Source organism: Myotis myotis, unplaced genomic scaffold (assembly GCF_014108235.1).
Source record: "Myotis myotis isolate mMyoMyo1 unplaced genomic scaffold, mMyoMyo1.p scaffold_m19_p_9, whole genome shotgun sequence".
Lineage (NCBI taxonomy): Eukaryota > Metazoa > Chordata > Mammalia > Chiroptera > Vespertilionidae > Myotis > Myotis myotis.
This window is the reverse complement of record NW_023416401.1, coordinates 85,535,969-85,547,876: the sequence shown is the minus strand read 5'-3', so window position 1 is coordinate 85,547,876 and position 11,908 is coordinate 85,535,969.

Here is an 11,908-nt window from a genome sequence, read left to right as displayed (position 1 = left end):
GCAGCATTTGAGGAAGAGGGAACATGAATTTCCAAAATGTAATTGAAATGGAGCGTTTCATTCGTTTACCCTGAAGTGTCAATAAGAAATGGTGCATGGCAGATAGTTGTCTTGTGATTCCCACCAGCAGCTCTGTCTTGAGGTTAATAACTCTTTGGCTTATTGACTTACTGGCAAACCCTCTCTGGTGGTATTTAAGTTTGTTTAGGTGTTTTCTTGACCATTATTTTTTAAAATCTCTGTCCACTACTGTTTTTTCATCTACTGAAGAAACTTCATACTCTGTTCATTTTGAGCAATGTATTGAAATCTCATTTAATAGACTCATGGATACAGAGAACAGACTGACAGAGGAGAGGGGAAGCTGGTAAAATAGGTGAAGGTATTAAGCAAAAAGAAAAACAACAACTCAGACACAGACAACAGTATGGTGGTTGCTAGTGGGAAAGGGGTGGGCAGGTGGAAGAGGGTAAACGGGGCATAGATTATGCCAGAAGGAGATTAGACTGAATGGTAAACACACAATACAATATACAGATGATGTACCATAGAATTGTACACTTGAAACCTATCTGATTTTATTAACCAATATCACCCCCAATAAATTCAATTAAAACATAAATCTCTTCTAACCCATCATAGCAACTGAGTAAGACATTGACTAAAACCACCTGAAAGCAATTCATTGATATTGTAAAAAAACACACACATTAGAATAGCGTTAACATATGACTCGCAACCCCTCTTCTCGCAACCCCTGAAAAATTTGAAAACATTTATTTGCAATGATATATGCACACCTGTGTTCATTGTAGCATTATTCACAGTGACCAAGACATGGAAACAACTGATGCATCCTTCGATAGATGATTAGATAAAAAAAGATGTGGAATGCTACTCGGCCATAAAGAAAGGTGAACTAGTGCCATTCGTGACAACATGAATGGACCCTGAGAATATCATGCTAAGCAAACTAAGGTAGACAGAAAAAGCAAAAAAAAAAAAAAAAAAAAAAAAAACTCCATGTGATTTCACTCACATCCTATATAATAAAAGAGAAACATGCAAATTAACTGCCCCTCCACTATGTTCAAGCCACGCCCACAAGCCATGCCCACCAGCCAATCAGGAGCAAGTATGCAAATTAACCCAACTAAGATGGAGGCAGCCACGGAGCTGGACCAAGCAGGAGGCTTGGGTTGCTCCCGGCAATGGAGGAAGCCAAGCTTCCTGCCTGCCCTGGCCAGCCCTCAGCTCTGCTCAAGGCTACAAAGTTTCAATTATAGAAGATAAATATAAATCCCAGGAGAAAAAAAAAGACAAAAAGGAGAGGCTGGGAGCTTGGGTTGCCGGGGTGCATGGCCAGCCTGAAAACGGCCATCAGCCCCTCACCCAGGCTGGCAAGGCACCCCAGCGGGACCCCCCCACACCCTGAAGGGGATGTGGGCAGCCTGAAAACGTCCTTCAGCCCCTGACCCAGGCTGGCCACACCCCCATGGGGTGAGGGTCCCCACTGGGGGGCTTGACCAGCCTGCAAACAGCCCTCAGCGCCTCACCCACGCTGGCCAGTCACCCCAGTGGGGACCCCCACGCTGGAGAGGGTGTGGAAAGCCTGAAAACAGCCCTCAACTCCTCACCCAGGCTGGCCAGGCACCCCAGTGGGACCCCCACCCTGATCTGGGACACCCTTCAGGGCAAACCAGCCGGCCCCCACCCGTGCACCGTGCCTCTATACTATATAATAAAAGGGTAATATGCAAATTGACCCTAACAGCAGAACGACTGGGAATCACTGGTCACTATGACACACACTGACCACCAGGGGGCAGACGCTCAATGTAGGAGCTGCCCCCTGGTGGTCAGTGCGCTCCCACAGGGGGAGCTCTGCTCAGCCACAAGCCTGGTTGACGGCTGCTAGCACAGCGGTGGTGGTGGGAGCCTCTCCCGCCTCCTCAGCAGCGCTAAGGATGTTCAACTGCAGCTTAGACCTGCTCCCAGCTGGCAAGTGGGCATCCCCCAAGGGCTCCCAGGCTGCCAGAGGGATGTCTGCCAGCTGAGGCCCGGTCCCCTGGGGAGCGGGCCTAAGCCAGTAGGTGGACATCCCCCGAGGGGTCCCAGACTGCGAGAGGGCACAGGCCGGGCTGAGGGCCCTCCCCCAACCCCAAGTGCACAAATTTTTGTGCACCAGGCCTCTAGTGTGAAATATAAAACTGAAAGTGACACATGAAAAAAACAAGAAAAAGAAACAAAAGCTCCCAGACCTAGACAACAGTATGATGGCTACCAGAAGGAGGGAGGGGGTTGTAAAGGGGGTCAAATATATGGTGATGGAAGAAGATCTGGCTGCAGGTGGTGGTCACACAACGCAATGTACAGACGATGGACCATAGAATTGAACACTTGAAAACTATATAATCTTATTCACCAATGCCACTCCAACAAATTTAATTTTAAAATATCCCTGCTATACATGTATTCCTCTTTCCTTCGAGTTGAAGATAGGGAATCCATTGTTGCAGAATGTTGTTGGTTAAAACTCCAGAGCCAAAGGAGATTTTCCTTTTTACTATTAATTAAAAGGCTCTGATCTCCTGATGTTTATATTCCCCTATGAACTGGCCAGGAGCTGGTGGCCTGGGCACTGGGATTCGCCGGTGTTTGCTGTCTGTGCCTTATTGTTCTGTTCTTCTAATATCTTTTACATCTCCGAATGGCTTGGCGGCATTCAAACACTGGGCGAGTTTACCCTGAGAGAAATTCAGATTTCTGGCTTGCCTTGAACAATGGGAAGCGTGCCCAACTCTCACCCACATCCCAGCGTGGAAACACATCCTCTCCTGCCCGGCCTTCTCCCGGCTCCCAGGTGTTCTAACTGTAATATCAGCCTACAAGGAAAGACAACTAGAAATCCAGCTTCCATAACAGCTGCAGTGACTTTGTCATTGAGGAAACAATAAGGGCAGATCCAGAGAATCTAGAGCAGTGGTTCTCAACCTTGCACATTAGAATCACCTGGGAATCACCTGGGAATCTTTTTAAAATCCTGATTTCTGGGCCTCATCCTCCGGAAATTCTGTTTCTTTGTTATGGGGTGAGGTCACAACATTAGTAACAAAGAAACAGAATTTCCTGAGGATGAGGCCTGGAAATCAGGATTTTAAAATGAATCCCAGGTGATTCTAATGTGCAGCCAAGGTTGAGAACCACTGATCTAGAGAATGCTGCCGCTGCTGACCAGGGCAGCTGCTGACCAGGGCAGCTGCTGCTCACCCAGCCGGCTTCACTCAGTCATGTGAGCTCCCTGGGCAGGGAGGGAGGCATCTGGGTGAGATCCAGGCATAGCGCTTCTGGCCTGAGCATGAAGATTATCTCATCCATCATGACGCAGGGAAGGCATCAGATAATTGTGTGGTGGCTTAAGCCATTTTCTCTGCATCGACAATGGCTTTGCTGTTGGTTTCACAGTCACCTGTTCTCACAATACTTGGTCCTTCGAGCAATTACACTCAGCACCCTTGACAGAATAGGGAGGTGCTGTGATGCTGAAATTAACCCATATTTTACACTTGCCCGCTGCCCTGCATGGCACACGGCTGCCGTGAAGTGCACAGAACGAAGACATGTGCCCACGTGCTATGTCTTGTGTGCAATTCAGGGCCTGCTCGGCCGCTGCCGCAGTTCCCAGCTCCTCGGTGCTTGTTTGCCTTTCCAGGCCTCCGCGAAAGGTTGCAAACACCAGCTACGCGCTAAGAGCTACTAAATCCCACAGACAAATACCAGCTAAGCTGCTGGAGGCTTTTTTTCCTTCAGTCCTTTTCCAAAGGCCGAATATGGGTCAGCCGCAAGGCAAATAGTAATTTTAAACTTCCGGGGCAGCATGGATTCTATGCGATGTGATCAGTTTCTCCGTATTTAGATCGGCTCCAATAGATTGCTATTTAACTTGAGACCTGACCGGTGTGTTTTGAAAGCCTAAAAGCACGATTCATTCTTTCCATCAGGGCCCGTATAAACACGCGCGTGTTGGGGCATTTCATCAATTCCTTCTCCCCACCCCATTCCAAGTCAGATAAAACGACACAAAACACCGCTTCCATGAATCACAGTCTCCTTTTCTGGGCTGTTTTCTGCTTTTTCATTAAGTTTAAAGGTCTTCACTATCATTTGGGCTCAAATGGCATTTCGTGCTCCTGGCTGAATCATTTCTGGTGACTGTGGCAATTTAAAAATTACAAGAAGTAGAATCTGTTTCCATCAAAAAATAACTCTGTCTTCAGTTGTATTTTTCAACCACGGGTTTGCCCCCACTTCCTCAAAGAAACCCACCGTCTTCATGGGCAGCACCTGGTCACCCCACCTGCGTCCAGCCGAGCCCACTTCCCCCTGGGGCCTGGCGGGCACGGTGCCAGGGCCCGAGGTGCCTTCAGGACCCACGAACAGGTTTTCATTTCTTCAGTCAGCACAAACAATGAATATAAAGCAACCTGGGTTACATTTGCCATTATGCCAAGGCAGTCATAACATCTACTTTTTGATATTTGACTTAGGGCGGGAGGGGGTCAGAAAGGCAGATGTACTCAGTGCCCATGATAAGTATATCGGGGGCTACATTCTGGGTAAGGATGGAAGTCACTCGGAATCAGTCCACACATTGGTCCGCAGTCACAGCTCCACAAACGCGACATTATGCCCTTAGCTCTACGGCCTTGAGCACCCGCTCGGAGCCCCCATTGTTGCTCAGGACTAATCCTGATAGGCAGTGGGGATCTCACTGGGTCCCAGGCCTCGCGGGGAATGTGTAGTTTGTGTTGCTGTGCCATCTGTGGGCCTAGCAGCCCAGGCAATGGTTCTCGTGCAGCTGCATGATGTGTAAGTGTCAGGACACAATGAGATCGGGAGTGAGCCCCGCTCTGAACTTACCAGCAGTGTAGCCTTGGGCAAAGCATTGCCCCTCTCAGAGCCCGAGTTTCCTTATCTGACCAATGGGGATCATGAATGGTAGTTACTACTGTTCTTCCCTAACAGGGGGCCTTCCCCTGCCTGCCCTCCACTGTTTCTAAACTTCATACAAATGGAATCATGTTCTTTTGTGTCTGGCTTCTTTCACTTAACCTTGTGTGTCAGCGATTCATTGCTTTTCTTGCATGTCATAGGAATTCATTCTTTTTTATGGCTGCATAGTATTCCACTGTATGAATAGACCACAATGTATTGATCGATTCTCCAGTTGATGGAAATGGGGTTGTTTCCAGGTTTGTATATAAAGAATAATGCTGCTATGGGCATTCTTGGATATGTCTTTTGATGGACACAAATCCTCTTGCCTATTGGATACAGACGTAGGAGGATGACTATGGGATCATAATAAATATTAAGTATCATGATGTGCTAGACTTCAGGGCAGGTAAGGGGAGGAAATATAAGATAGAGCAAAATAATAACATGGTCCTCGATTTAAGTCTAATGAAGCAGACATATCAATAATTTGTACAGATAAATAAAATGTAATGGCCGCACAAGCTTCGAAAAAGAGGTACCTGGGTGCTGTGAAAACATATGGGGGGGGGGCGTTGATCAGGGGAGGGCACAGGTCCTCTGACCACAGGGAACATGACAAACTTCAGAAACTCGAGCACAGTCAGTATGTCAGCAAAGAGAGGCCAGAGGACATGGAGAAGCAGGCAGGGTTCAGGTCTTGCCCAGTACTCTCACCGAGGGGAAGACATTCATTTTTTGAGGGGGAGGGAAGGGTTTAGGGAGAGAGTAAGCTAATCAGATTTATAGTCTGAAAAAAAATTATCTGGCTACTGGGTAAAAAACGGATTGAAGGAAGTGTGTGTAGCAAGTAGAGGCAGGAAGACTCATTTAAAGACATGAGCAATCATGGCCATTAAAAGACATTTGGACTCAAAGTGTGGGGATGAAGATGAAGAGATCAGACCAAATGAAATGTCATCTTAGATACACGTCTCATCCTATTTCTCTACTAGTTTAATTTAATCATCGTTCCTGGCCCCCGCCAGCTACTGTCATTTGGACTTCATAAGTGTCCCTGAATGATTTAAAACAATAATCAGGGAGAACCAAGATGGCGGCATAGGTTAACGCCGGAGTTTGCTGCCTTAAACAACTACTTCAAAAGTGAAACTAAAAACCGGAACGGACATCACCCAGAACCACAGGAACGCTGGCTGAGTGGAAGTCCTACAACTAGGAGGAAAGAGAAACGCATACGGACACTCAGAGGAGGCGCAGTGCTGAAGTCAAATTCTGAGGTGTGGAGTGCGCGGAGCGGGCTGGCGGCGGAGGGCGCGGTTGGCGTTTTCAATCGGGAGGGAGTCGCAGACTCTGAGCTCCAGATCCGGGCGAGTCTTTAGGGACCCAGACTCAAACGGGAGAAGCGAAGCGGACTGTCTGGCTTCGGTCAGAGCGAGTGCAGCTTTCTCTCCGAGCTTTGCAGCGGGTGCTGGGACTCAGAGAGGCAGAGCCCCTGGGGACAGGACTGAGAGCCGCCATAACTGCTCTCTCTGGCCCACCCTGTTGATCCTGTGCGACCCGCCCCACCCAAGCCCTGCACAGAGGCATTTGCCGGATAGCCTCAGGCAAAGGCTAGATTAGCACCTCCCTAGAGGACAGAAGTTCTCTCACTGCTGACACAGCTGATTCTCATAGCCACTTGGCCTGGAGGTCAAACCCTCCCTGGTATTAGCTACAACCATCAAGGTTTAACTATAAGACTTCGAACAAAGACCACTAGGGGGTGCACCAAGGAAGCATAACAAAATGCAGAGACAAAGAAACAGGACAAAATTGTCAATGGAAGATATAGAGTTCAGAACCACACTTTTAAGGTCTCTCAAGAACTGTTTAGAAGCTGCCGATAAACTTAATGAGATCTACAAGAAAACTAATGAGACCCTCGATGTTATGTTGGGGAAGCAACTAGAAATTAAGCATACACGGACTGAAATAACGAATATTATACAGACTCCCGACAGCAGACCAGAGGAGCACAAGAATCAAGTCAATGATTTGAAATGCGAGGAAGCAAAAAACACCCAACCGGAGGGGCGGAATGAAAAAAGAATCCAAAAATGCGAGGATAATGTAAGGAGCCTCTGGGACAGCTTCAAGCGTACCAACATCAGAATTATAGGGGTGCCAGAAGATGAGAGAGAGCAAGATTTTGAAAACCTATTTGAAGAAATAATGACAGAAAACTTCCCCCACCTGGTGAAAGAAATGGACTTACAGGTCCAAGAAGTGCGGAGAACCCCAAACAAAAGGAATCCAAAGAGGACCACACCAAGACACATCATAATTAAAATGCCAAGAGCAAAAGATAAAGAGAGAATCTTAAAAACAGCAAGAGAAAGAAACTCAGTTACCTACAAGGGAATACCCATACGACTGTCAGCTGATTTCTCAACAGAAACTTTGCAGGCCAGAAGGGAGTGGCAAGAAATATTCAAAGTGATGAACACCAAGAACCTACAACCAAGATTACTTTATCCAGCAAAGCTATCATTCAGAATTGAAGGTCAGATAAAGAGTTTCACAGATAAGGAAAAGCTAAAGGAGTTCATCACCACCAAACCAGTATTATATGAAATGCTGAAAGGTATCCTTTAAGAAGAGGAAGAGGAAGAAAAAGGTAAAGATACAAATTATGAACAACAAATATGCATCTATCAACAAGTGAATCTAAGAATCAAGTGAATAAATAATCTGATGAACAGAATGAACTGGTGATTATAATAGAATCAGGGACATAGAAAGGGAATGGACTGACTATTCTTGGGGGGGAAAGGGTGAGGGAGATATGGGAAGAGACTGGACAAAAATCGTGCACCTATGGATGAGGATAGTGGGTGGGGAGTGAGGGCGGAGGGTGGGGCGGGAACTGGGAGGAGGGGAGTTATGGGGGGGAAAAAGAGGAACAAATGTAATAATCTGAACAATAAAGATTTAATTAAAAAAAATAAATAAATAAAATAAAATAAAACAATAATCAATAGCTTATGAATTAAATCCAAGTCCTCTTCAGGCCAATTGTTTTCCATTGTAATCACGTACTGAGGAAGATCTCACTCACTTCCTACTACATCTGCTCACCCAACACCTGTGGTATCAGGGTTTTATTGAGGTTGATCAGACAAATTCTACCAATGATTCAAATGTGACTCCCAGTTGCAGTACAATTGTGAATGTCAGCGTTCTCATTACAAACCAGGAATTGTGACGAGTGTCCACTGTCCCTTTCCAATAGAAATGACCCTGCCCCCTTTACCCACTATTACTTGTGCCCTTGAACTTGGTCCTAGGCCAAGTTCAAGATTCCCGATGCTCTGTTGGCATAACCAGACACTGTCCCTCAGCCCACAGGATAAACTGAAATGGGTTCCCAGCGAGAAGGGTCTTTAACGTGGCTCCTGGGCCACTCTCTGCTCTCTAATTTCCACCAAGGGAAATCCTGAATCTGAAGCTACTATGAGCTCCCCTTGCATCTCGGGGGATTGCTAGAAGATTCTACACTTGCACATCAGTATTGCCGTGGAGCGGTGGGTGCACAGACGTGAAGCCCCGGGCTCGGGTTTGAGTCTAGACTCCTCTGCCCAAGGGCTGAGGAACTCTGAGCAGGGCCCTAATTCCGCCGGACCTTCATTGCTCATCTGGGAGATGGAAATGGTGGTAACAGCAGCCTGCGCCTTACAGGGCTGCGAGGACTGGATTAGCCACAGGGATCTGCTGGTTACCAGCAGCCTGTCGGCATCACTGCCATGGATCGAGGTGAACTGTTAAGTCGCTGCACGAATTGGTCATCCTGCGTCTGCCTTTGCCTGTAGCAGTTATGGGGTTAAGATCTATTACTCACAGTCAATGCCCAATGGGAGAAACTTTATTTCAGGGTTTAATCTTCTGAAAAACAATTTTTTTTCTCCTGAGATGCCCGTGTATCCCATGCTTTCTAACGTGGTATTACTCGTCAGTTTTCCTTCTCTGCCTTAGCTACCCAGAAGCTCAGAGCATGCTAACCTAACGTGTGGACTCTGGCTGGTTTCTTTTCCCTTTTTTACTCATTGCTATTCCTTTTCTTTCCTCCATGTTATATTCATGTTTTGTGTGTATTTGAGAAGCTATCTGAAATTCCTTTTGGGTAAGTAAATGGACACAAAGAAAATCACCAACAAAATCCATTTCCCAAGCGCAGCCTGTGCATTCACGAACAGCGCGTTTGCTCAGCAAGCTGCAAGGCTGGGGCAAGTTATCTCACCTCTGCAGCCTCTCTCCCCGTCGAACAATGAGCGCCCACAATAGAATCTCCTTTAAAGGGCTGTTGTAAGGAAGGAAAGAATTAACTCATACAAAGCATTCAGGGCGGTGCAGCGTACAATAAGGACTCATGCTAGTTCTTGGGGCTGAAATCATTAGAATTATTCCAGGTATCAGACTGGTGGCTTTTCACACACACACAAACGGGCACGCACCCTAATTGCTCTTCTCCAAATGTTTTATACCAAATCTGGAAGCCAACCTTTAAATTCTGCCCAGTACATTAATGCGGTGTGTGTGGGGGGGTGGGGGGGGGGTAATCTTGGATAAAGAATTGTGTTGGGGTATTGCTGTTTTCCTGCCTCTAAAAATGGAGCCATACGATGCCATTTTATGTCAAATGATACACATGTTAAAAGTGATGCAGCAAAATATCAGTAACCCCTCACCACAGGCACTGTTTGTCCGGCTTGCACTGGTGCTGCAATGACAGAGCGTAATAAACACTTGTTACTGTGAATGACATCACACTCCAAAGGGCCCTTGTTGAACATCACGCATGGGCTGTACATAGCGCTGCGCCCATGACCGGCGCCTGCCTTTGCCTCCCCCATCACACCTTCTTCCCTCCAGAGCTGATGACAGTTCTTTCTTCTGAAGCTTTGAGCCAGGCTAGTTCTTTAGCTGAACCAGAATCACCTGGTGGGCTTGTTAAAACTCCAGTCTCTACTATGCGAAGGGAAATAAGCCCGTCAGAGAAAGACAAACAGTACCATGATTTCTTATATGTGGAATCAAATGAACAAAATATATAACAAACAAAATAGAAGCAGGCTCATAGATACAGAGAAGAGACTGAGCTGTTATTTTATTGAGTTTGGGGGGCTGGGTGAGAAGACAAAGCAAAAAAAAGAAAAAACACTCATAGACACAAACAACAGTATGGTGATTGCAGAGGGAAAGGAGGTGGGGGAGAAGAGAGTAAAGGGGGGGGTGAGTGGTTTCCATCACTTGACCTTGGGCGGTGAATGCATGATGCAATATACAAATGATGTACCATAGATTAGTACACCTGCAACTTATATAACTTTATTAACCAATGTCACCCCAGTAAACTCAATAAAAATGAAAAACAAAACCCACCAGTTTCTATGAAATCGTTGTTGAAGGCCATGCCCATCACATGGTCAACATCACGCCCAATTGGGGAAACTTTTTCAGGGTTTAGTCCTGGGGAAGCTGCATGTCTAGTATCTGCAGGTTCTGCTCCCCCACGGGTCTCCCTGTCTCCTCTGCTGGCTGCCAAACTGACATTTTACGTGAGTCACCAGATTTTACTGTAACAAGAAATTAAAAAAATATTTAACTATGAGAACCAAAGAACACGTGTTTTGCATGGCTGTGTACCGCCTCTGCTCCTCCCTTCACCGCGTCTCGCCCGTCAAGACCTGCATTCACCTTTTAAATCCCAGCTCCTTTCCTTTCTCTGCCAATGGACTTCCCGCACCAGGGACAGCAGTGCTATCTGTATCCCTACCTCCACCTCTTTGCAGTAAAACCCACCTACCAACTGCCAATTCACCTTAAAACACTGCTCCAATCACGCGTGTCGCCTTTCTAGTCAAAGCCCTCCTGAGACTCCCTTGGCCTCCAGCTGTCTAAACTCTATCCCAGATGGCCGCCCTCCCCCGCCCCCGCCCCCGCCCCCCCTCACCTGGATTCTGGCTGAACGTGGCCCAGGGCAAACACCAGCTGGGTTCTGGAGGGAGAAGGGGTCAGAGGGTCCAATCTCTGGTTCTCTTGCTGCAGGGATGTCACAGGCTGTGTCCCCCTGGCTGAAGGCAGCCCTTCTCTGGGTGAAGGGTGTGGCTGCTCCCTCCCTGGGCCTCTGAGGGCACAGAACGCTCCACCTTTGTAACCTTGGCCAAAGTGTTCTGAAGTTATTCTAACCTAAGTGATGCACTTCCTGCTACAACCTGGCTGATACATCTCCCCAGCCTCACGCCTCCAAGTGAACACTCACCAAAGGCATGCAAGAAAAAATATCCTTCCACCAGGCATTTTCCAGAATTTGAGTATCACTATTTGGAAACATTTTGCAGCAATTTAAAAGTTGCCTTTATGTCATGAAGAATTTTAGAATTCTATCTTTAAGCCTAAACTGTTGCTTAACATTAAACCAAAAAATATAGTATGTAATGCTTAGCCTTGAAGGTTAAAAATGACATTTCCTCTTAAAATTATGTATATTTAATCCTAGAAATATCCTCATTTTTGTATTATGATCCTTCCATAGGTATTTTGATATACCAGTGCCATCTGCTGGGAAGTTAATATACCATTAGGTTTCTAAATCCCAAAATATATATCTTTTGGGGGGCTGGAGGGGATAAATGTACTCTTTAAGAAAAAAGCCTTATTTTAAATACACAGCTGCTTAACTTCTACATCATCACCGATATAAACCCCAATTAATTACAAAGCACTAAAATAAAGTCTGAAACATAATTTTTAAAACACACTAAACATTTCTATTGATACATCTCTTGGTTTCTAGAATATTCTTATGTGGTTCTGCTCTACTTTTGTAGGAAGCTCAACAAGTCTCAGCATGAGCTGGCTCTTTTCCAAAGAT